Raw genomic sequence first — 10,169 nt, forward strand, 5'->3', positions numbered from 1 at the left:
TCTACAAAGTTTATTCTAAACAAAAACAATAGTCTTATTCTTGATAAGTAGCTTAATCTGATTATACAATAAAAAAAAAAAACTATTTTATTAAAATTTATTAAAAATTTAAAATATATTAAACCCTAGTTAATTAAAACCAAATTTATCAGATGTAATCAGCCTTACTTATATAAAAATATATATTATATATTATGTGTTTATATTTTATTGCTTTTAAAAAACTTAAATATTTGCTATGACATTATATACATAAGTCTAACTTTGTTTTACAAAGGATACATAAAATAAATTAAAGGCTAGTTAAGGTCATTAATATAAGTTTATTAATGTAAACTTACATTTCAGATGATCATCACAGCGAAATTTCACTCAACTCAATGAAAACCGCATTCTTTTGTTGAAGTTTGCCTCTAATGGTTTCTCAAAACATCAGTATTTAAATAAAAGGTATATTTAAATATATTAAAGTCTAACTAAATTTTTGTTTATACTTTTCTATAAATTTACAGTTTAAAATTTTAAAAGGTTTTAAAAAGTTTTATATAATTGCGTAAAAATCACTTTTGTCAAGGGTTTATATTGCTATTTAAACGATAATGTTTTATAATATATGGTTTACTTTTATGCCGCACAGAAATAACTTATCAACTAAATAAGATTACGGACTAATAAAACCTACACCTTGAAAAGTAGACACAATGGTTAATGCATTTAAGCCTTTTGTTGTACATTACAACTTAAGTTTACTTCGCTAACTCTAAGAAAGCACATCATTATTACGTCACACCGATCGCTTTATTACGTCATATTGATCATTTTAATACGTCACTCTGTCGTTGATACGTCACAGAAGTATTTGCGCACCTCATTGAATTTCATGCTTAAGGACCTGTAAGAACATTTCAATTTTTTTTATAAGTATCAAAAACGAAATCTTAAGTTGACAAACGACACTTACATTGTTACGTCACATGTTATATTGTTACAAATTTCTCTCTCCTGAAAATTAACGAATATTTCTAAAACAAACTAACAATATTACAGTTACTTGAAAATAATCAAAACTAGTTATTTTGAAAATTATAAACTTTATAATTTTAATTAAGCTTTAGCTGTTTAATTTCAATAATTTTCGCAATAAGTATATTAAAGCTTTTAATCATACAGAAAAACTTGTGGTAAAGTTTTAACAATGTGACTTAACATTTTTACTTATTATTTTTTAATAAAAAAAAACAAACTAGAAGGTCTATGCTTAAAAGAGAAAACCTAAAAGTTATGAAAATGTCTATTAAATATTTAATAATTAATAAATTTTACACGTACTACGACCGGTTTCGTCCTTATTAGGACTCATCAGGCAGGCATTGTTGATAGAAACCGCTGTTGTGATCTTACCAAACGGGCTTAAGTACAAAGTACTGAATCGACCGCTTGTGAGTAAAGTTGAAAAAACTGACATAGCTAAATCATTCACAGCCCAACGTCTCAGACATGGTCAGCTTATTGTGAGATTATAGTCTACGCTCGTTTGATCATTTTTAACCAATATTTGTTTCGGCCATCATCAACAAAGTTGAGATGTTCGCGCCATCAACAATAAATAATGAACTTTACCGCAAGACCAACAACAACAGCATCCGAGACAACCTACGACCGGTTTCGTCCTTTTTAATATTTACATTTTTTTTGTTTTTTTGGGTGGCCCTTAAAAGGACCGTGAAAAAATCTTTTCCCTTCTCTCTATTCTGAATGTCGAACTTTAAAGTTCAGGAAAGTCTGTGAATCTGTGAAGTAAAGCTTAATAAACCTGCTTAAAATTAATTACTTCTTAGAAATATTGATTAAAATAAGTATTTGTTAGGGTTTTTCTTCAAAAAAATCATAAAAAACAATTTATATACATTAAAAAAACACTAAAGTCCAAAGTATTTACAATCTATCAAATACTAATACAATATTTATTTTGGTACTTTTCATCAAAGTTAAACATGTTTAACAAGTTACAAATAAAGTTTATGTACAAAAGTTTGTAAATGGTAGGCGCTTCACATTCCAATAGTGTTCAATTGTATGACTCCACCTTCTATGTTGACCACAAAAGCGATGGCAAGGAGATTCCAGGTGCGAGCGAAATGAAGAAAATATGAGAATAATTTCTCTCTTGGCTGCCAGCATGCGGTGAGAATTCCAATATATAGATGGATGAAGCAAAAAAACACATGCTTGCCGAACAATTGAAGGTAGAACACTTCATCAGGGGTGATTTTGGTCGCGTTACCCATGAGCGTGTTGTTCAGGATCAACGGGTAGGCCATGCAGGTGGCGAAAGTTAAAAGTTTCAGCAAAAATTCGCGCACGAAGCGGATGGAGTTTTCTTCGGGCAGAATGGTAACAAGAAGGTTTAGAAAAATTGTATAATATAACAGAATACAGAGTCCGTACTTGTGGGACATTGAGTGAAGAGTCAAGACAAGTGTCCTGGGTACCACGTTCAAGTTACCTACAACCTCGGGCTGGTCTACAGGGAACAATACGAAACACTGGATCTGCGCCAAACCCCAGACGAAAGACACAAGCGAAGCGACTGTTGCCACCATGGTGAGAATTTGTTTTTACTTTTTAAACAAAACTGTTAGAAATAAAAGTCGTTTTTAGTTTAATGTTTTTGGTTTTTATTTATAAGCTCAATCTAAAAAACGCTTTTGTAACGTTTGTTAAGAATAGAAAAGAGTTAAATACATTGAAACAAAAAAAGTTGAGATATTTACAAACAAATAAAAGATTTGCAAATATGCAGTTACAAAAAAAAATTCAGTAAGCCTATTACGTTTTACACAAACTACACAAATTAAAGCTGACTGATTTGAAAAAAAAAAACTTTTATTTACTCATCAACATTATTAAAATGTGCATACTGTTTTGGCAAACAGCCATATGGATATTATTTTGCTATTACAAAGTAATTTATAATTTAGATTTGTAAATGTGTATATTTCATGTTTTAATTTCTTTAATTTATAGGTAAAGCTTCCTTCCAAGTAATTACTGGCTTTTATTTTTTAATTCTTTCGTACACAATAGTTTTTTTGAGTCAATTTTTTTTTTGATTTATGTACAAAGTTTTTAGAATTGGTAGTATTTAACAAAATTCTTAAAACAACGTATACCTAACAAAATTATAAAGTAACTTTTCCACTGAAATAACACTAATTTTTTAGTGGTGTAGTTAGTTCAATGAAAGATCTTATCAACTATAAATAACTCAAACTATATCATTTTTACAAACATCCTTTCAAATTTATGTTTTTTTAAAATAACATTTTTGTTTCAAGTTTAAGGAAACTTTTTAATACTAAAAAAAATAATTGTTTTTAACATTTACAATGCAAATTTATAATCCGAGCGTATACATTGTTATAAAACTTGCACAAATTAGCTATGTAGATTAAAGACTTGTGTAAAAATAAAAGCATACAAATTCAATCCAGAAAATACACTTGCTATCTATTTGGTTTTGTTTTAAACGAAAGTTCTTTAATATTGTATTTAAGGTCTAAACTTAAAACTGTGCATAAATTTTTACCAAAATAAACAATATATGTAACTAAGCTATGTATTTAACAAAACGTTTAATTTACTTATTTTTACTTGGTTTCTTCTAAGCTTTATTGTGCTAGTTCTAATTAAAAACTTTTGTTATGACAGTTTAAATTATTTCTAATAATATTACTAATAACAACATTAACTTAACAAAATACTATTAGTTAAAGTCAGTTTAAGATTTAAGAACTTAATTATATTCCATTCTAGAACTAAATGAAGTTAAAACTTATGATACTTATGTAAAAAATAATTTTTAATGTTATCATCATAAAAGTTTAACAATTTATTTTATAGTGATATTGAATTTGGGTTTTATACTAGATCAGAACTTTAAATTAAAACAATGTAACTGTTTATATTATACTTGTTTCCTACAAAAATGTACTTCCACAATTTTGATCATTAATCAGATTGAATATTTAAACCTGAAATAAACTTCAGTTGGATTCAGTAATAAATAAGCAGTAACTTCTGTAATTTAGATAATTAAATGTGTTAATGTTCAAGTTTTAGGTGAGACTAAATTTGTGAATACAACTCTATTTAATATGTTATAAGTTTAAATATTAGACTTAAGTCTTATCCTTACTGTTTAGTATGATACTACTTTTGTTTATATTAAAATACATAGTTTAAACTTTAATGTAGTTAAAACTTATTGTAAAAACATTTAACACTATTTTGTGCTAACACTAACTAAAATCTAAATTAAACCTTCAACTTCAAAAGTTGTAAAGTTTTCTTTTTTTTTTCTTTATTTCTCCCGTGCAGTATACGTTTTTAGAATTTCATGTGAAAAATTTCACGAAAAACTTCGAACAAAAATAACCAAAACAAAAGCTTTTTCATTAATCATACTTAAAAAGTTTTATTAACGAACACATGTAAAATCTTGATGCGATTTTTTTTTAATGAAAGTGTTTTGCGGTTTTAACTCAAAACATAAAATCACATTTTTTTGTGACAGCTACTTAAAAAAATGTTATGCTTTATTTGGTTTATTTAACATATTGCTAACTTGGCTTAAACTTTGTTGTTTAGAAAACCTTTTTACATAAATTATTAAAAATTTTTATACATTATTGTTATTTGTAGAAAGAAAATGATAACTAAAAGCCTTTGTTTTACTTTAATCGGATTATACAATATAAATAAGAACTTTTTTTCTAAATTTATATCGATTATAAACTTATATTATAATTCAAGTTAATTAAAACAAAATTTATCAAACATCCTTACTTTTTAGAACCCAAAAAATGAATTGTTATCTAAAATATTTTTTTGACCTACTTAAGGTTATTATTTTAAGTGTATTAATGTAAACTTACATTTCAGATGTCAAACTCCACAATGAAATTTTGCTCGACTCAATGAAAACCGCATTCTTTTGTTGAAGTTTGCCTCGTTCGTAGTGGTTTCTCAAAACACCAGTGAAATGAAAATGAAGTAAATATATACTATATAAAAAAAATTAGGAAATAATATATTAATGCGTATTTGAAATTTAGTTTTAGTTTTAGAGTTTTATAGCTTTTAATACAAATAAGTTTCAAAATATTAATGTTAGTTAAGTCGGAAAATTGCGGTCGTTAAAGTAAAAACATGCAGCCCAAAAAGCACTTTCCAGCTAGAAATATACTTTTCAAAATGATAAAAACAAAAGTGTATCTGGTGAACATTTACAATAAGACTTTTAATTTAATGATGACTGTTTACTAGTGCTATTTTATTACGTTTTTAGTTTAAAACAGTTATTTTTTATATTATTTAATAAAATAGTTTCCAATTCCCCCGCACAACAATTTTTTATAAAAAGTGTGGTCCACGACTTTGAATTATTACGTCACATCACAGTTTGTACGTCACAAACGTTTGTAGCGCTTCACTGAACTTGATGCTTCAGGACCTAAAAACAATCTAAAAACCTATAATTGGTAAAAAGAACGATTTAGTAGACAAACCTCACCTGTATTGTTACGTCACAACTGAAATAGTGTTACGTCACAACTGAAATCTTTATTGTTACGTCATACAGCAGCTCACTGAATATTTTCTGTTTTGTGTTGAAAAAACAACGCAGACTTATTAAACTAATTAATTTTTTGCAATAACTTAACTATTATCAAGCTACATTTTTAGTATATATATTTTTAAAACTTTGATTTTAACAAACACTAACCTGTTTAATAAGAATAGTTTTAACAATATGTTAAGTATAATAAAACTTTTAATCGTATAGAAAAACTAGTGGTTAGTTTAGTAATGTGGCTTAGCTTTTTTTATTAAAAAAGTTTTTTTAATTTTTAAATATTGACAAGTAATATCGAAGGTCTAAGCTGAAAAGGGAAAGCCTAAAAGTTATAAAAATAACTTTTGAATATTTACAGTTACATTATCGTATATTACTTGTCAGAAAAAAAAAAAATTAAGTTTATTAAGAGAAACATTAACTTGATTTTTTGAATGATAAAAAAAAAAAAAAAGTTAGTCACATAACTGTTATTCGACCACTAAAAGCTTTTCCCGGGTGTGGCTCTATAAAAACAAAATAATTTGTTAAAAAATAAGCCACGGTTTTTTTTTTAATGTTTTGTCGATTTTTGGGTGGCCCTTAAAAGGACCTTGAAAAAATAGGCTTACTTTTTCTTTCTCTAATCTGAATGTCGAGACATTTAATTTAAAGATTAAAAAAGTAGCCTTTGACCTGATAAGAATAAAGCTTACACCTGTTCAAAATAACTATTTGTTAAAAATTTTGATTAAATTAAAGTTGTTAAAATTGAATAATATACATCAAAAAACAAAAAAAAGTTTTAGATTATTTAAAAGACATCATTTGTTACATTAATTGTTTAGCAAATTTAAAAAAATATAAACTTCTATATACAATACACACATTACAAAACAAAATTCAATATTGAAAAAAACCCTAATACTGTTCATTACAAAATGTTTTTCAGGTCGATTCGGCTGGTTTGATCGCCACTAGGTTGGTATCTACATACTGCAGGATGATAAGAAAGTTCCAGACGCTTGCGAGGCAAAGCGGAGTCTCGTATTTCGGTTTCCAGAGGTACTTTACAAGCTCAATAAAAAGAAAAACGGCCAGCATGAAAATCCCTTTTGCGTAGTTATTAAGATAAAAAACGTCATTTTCACTGTAGTTTTGTGCGTTTAATATAAGAAGATTGTTTAAAATAAGAGGGTAAGTGAGTAAGACAACAGTAGAACAAGTTTTTATAATTGTTTTGAGTAGCTCACTTATCCTTCTTCTGGGAAGTTCAAAAACAGTCATGCACAAAACGTTCGACTCGATGTATCGTGAGTCAAAAAGAAATGAAAGTTCAGGTTGAACTCCCGTTCTGGGGAGTCAAACTTACTAAGAATCAAAATTACTAAGAACAGGACAGGGGCAGCGCGTGTGATGACGTAAAGATAATTTGCGCTGAATATGCAATTTATAGTCAGCACGAGTGTCCGGACGATGACGTTGAACTCGTCAATGCTGCTAGGGCGACTGAAGCAAAAAAACATGTAATTCAGTGCTTCCCCTACACTCTTAAGAACACTGAACAAAGATAATATAACACGAAATAACATTTTTACTTGCTTTAACTAATCTGTTTAAAAGAAAATAAAATTACAAAAGTTGTTTTTGCTAAAGCTTAATGTTTTTTATTATAACTTTTGTGCTTACTTTTTAACTTTTATAAGTGACATTGTTAAATTGTAACTCTCCAGTTTTATTATTACTTTATTTTATGTAATTTGTTACCATAGTATGAGTTATTACACATTCTGTATATTTTAACTTAAAATAATTTGTACTTGTTAATAAAACTTATTACTGAACTGTTTATTAAACCTGTTTTTATACTTTACGTTTTCATAAGCTGATTTTTATATATTTGAGTTGTGTTTTATATTGTTTTAATTTTTTTCCACTTTCAATATCTATGGCAAAATACCTGTTTTATTTACATCTGAAATATTAAGCTAATTCTTTCCAAAAATTTTAAGTCAAAATCAGCTACGTTTTAAATTTTTTCTACAATTTTGAAAAAAAAACTATTTTTTTATAAATCTATACCAAACAAACTTCTAAACTAAATCTACTACTCAAACTAAAGTAATTTCTGTGTTGTATCTACTACTAATTAATCTTATTTTAATCTATCATTGTTTAACTTAGTAGCTTTACAAATTAAAATATATTGTTTTTAAAGCCTAATAATAGTTTTAATCTAGTATTTAAAGTGAAACTTAAGACTAAAATTTATAGGTAATTTCACTAACAAATACAATGTACTTAAATATACCAAATTTTTAATTTGTGTTATATTTAACTTTAAAATAACTAATTTTTGCTAGTATTGTTGTAGCACTTGTACAATCTTTTTCTTTTGTTTAAACTTTGTGTTTTATGCAAAAAAATTTAAACAAAAACTTATTATCTTGTTTTACACACAATTGTATTAATACTGAAACAAAGAACTGTATGTCAAATGTTAAAATTTCCTTATATAACCCTACACATATTTTTATTTACATTAGATTTTTTTAAATAAAACTACTATGCATCTAATTGCAAACTGTATTAACATTAGATACGTTTATGAATTATTTTAGACTAGAAGTTCATGCCAAAACTTTTAATTGTTCTCAATTGTGTTTAAATACATATAGACTTTGTGTAAGCGTGTAGTAAACTTAAATACTATCAAAACTTAACTCAAGTTGATAACATGAATTAATCTGACTTCTTATAACTAACAACTTCCAAGTAGATTTAAGTTCACAATACCATTTTAATTTTTTTTTCTTTTTTTGAGTGATACACATTTTTATAAATTTCATGAGAATAATTTCACGAAAAAGTTCGAACAAAGATAACCAAAACAAAAGCTTTTTCATTAATCATACTTAAAAAATTTATACGAAGACATGTAAAATCTTGATGCGATTTTTTTTTAATGAAAGAATTTTGCGGTTTCAACTCAAAACATGAAATAGCATTCTTTAGTGGCAGCTACTTAAGAAATAAAATTTTAACTTAGCATCGAATGTTTTGATTAAATGTGAATGTATTAAAGATAAAATTTACGTTTTACTAAAGACAGCTGTATAAAAGTTTAAAACTTTGTGAAAAACTAGGACGTTAAGTGAAAACATGATAAAAATAATGTTTTATTGTTTGTTTTTTGTTTTTTAATGTAAACGTAAAATTTTGTTAAGAGCTTAATAATAAAAACCATTAAGGCGATGATAAAATAGTGGAAAATTTTATAATAACAAAGTACATTTTTTTTGATAACTGTTCTAATTTTGTATAAACTAAGCCATGTACATTGTACATAATTGGTAGTAAATTATTTAAAGAAAACTTCTAAAAGTTTATCATTTAAAAAATTTTCACATGTCGATTTGAAAAGCAGTAGTCATTAAAGAAAATACAATATTTTTGTAACTATGTGTATAAATCAAAACTTGTAGGATTTTACAAAAAATTACACAATTTAATACTTTTAAAGTTTTTTTGTTATATTAACTTTTAACAGTTACATTAATGTTGAAAATGATACTACTAATTTCAGCGGTCGGTACCTTATATGACAAACAACTAAGTTTTACTGAAAACATTCTTGGATTTTTTTTACAAACAAAAAGAATATATATGAAGTGCAGTAAACTCAAAATAGACTGCACTGCACATTTTGTTAAGATCAAATAGAATATTAGATTTGAAGTTTTTTAATACAAAAGAACTTGCTACTTTTTAATTTGTTGTTTTTAAGCTATGATTAGTCGGGGCTAAATATTTTTGCATGGTTGACCACTATTAGTCTGTTTCGCAGTTTGATGACCCCTGGTATAAACTTTTACGAGCATAAGGTTACTGCAAATTGCAGTTTTTAGATATAAAATGTTTGCTTAGTAGATAAAAGTTTTTTAACTAAGGCTATATTAAACTTCGTTTTGCAAGAAACTCATAGGCAGTAATAAAGGTAACGCTTTCGAATTTCGTTTGCAACGCTTTTTATTACTAATATATTTGTTTGAGAGACTAGTGTGGCTTGAGTTTTTAGCTTGAGCCATTGGTCACCGTAACCCGACACGACACCGTGCAACTAATATGTACTTTTTATCACATTAAAATAAAAGTAGTTATGGTTTATTAAACGACAGAAAAAGCGCTCAAAATATTTGGTCCTAGGACCTGGTGCACGAAAAAACCTTTCGGTTATCAAAGTAGCTGGTTATTATGCTTAAGTTTTTTCTTTGACTTCGTTAAATAATTCAGACCAGTAGCTCCCAACTCTCTTACACAACAGGCTTTTACATTTGTGCAAGTTACAATGATTTAAATAATGTTGACACAAAAATCAAATAAATGAATTTTTGTAAAAGAAGCAAAAAAAGTAAGAGCACTTAAGTACATTAGATCACAAACAGTCTTGTCGATTACTACTTTTTAAGCTCGTTCTGTTTTAAACTGAAACTGAAAGTTTTGAACAAGTTAAGGTATTACTTCTTGTTTTGGTAGTTTTTGAGTATTAACA

At 26.7% G+C, this 10,169-nt stretch overlaps 1 long non-coding RNA gene across 1 annotated transcript; it reads left to right on the plus strand.

The window, feature by feature from the left end:
- The first annotated feature begins 2,089 nt into the window (after positions 1-2,089).
- On the plus strand, positions 2,090-6,685 carry LOC145840984 (uncharacterized). The gene is made up of 3 exons (XR_014370131.1): positions 2,090-2,604; positions 4,945-5,055; positions 6,570-6,685. It is a non-coding gene; the product is annotated as an uncharacterized LOC145840984 (long non-coding RNA).
- Positions 6,686-10,169: the final 3,484 nt, after the last annotated feature.

The sequence above is a fragment of the Thalia democratica genome, chromosome 7, assembly GCF_965202585.1.
Source record: "Thalia democratica chromosome 7, ktThaDemo2.hap1.1, whole genome shotgun sequence".
NCBI classification, from domain to species: domain Eukaryota; kingdom Metazoa; phylum Chordata; class Thaliacea; order Salpida; family Salpidae; genus Thalia; species Thalia democratica.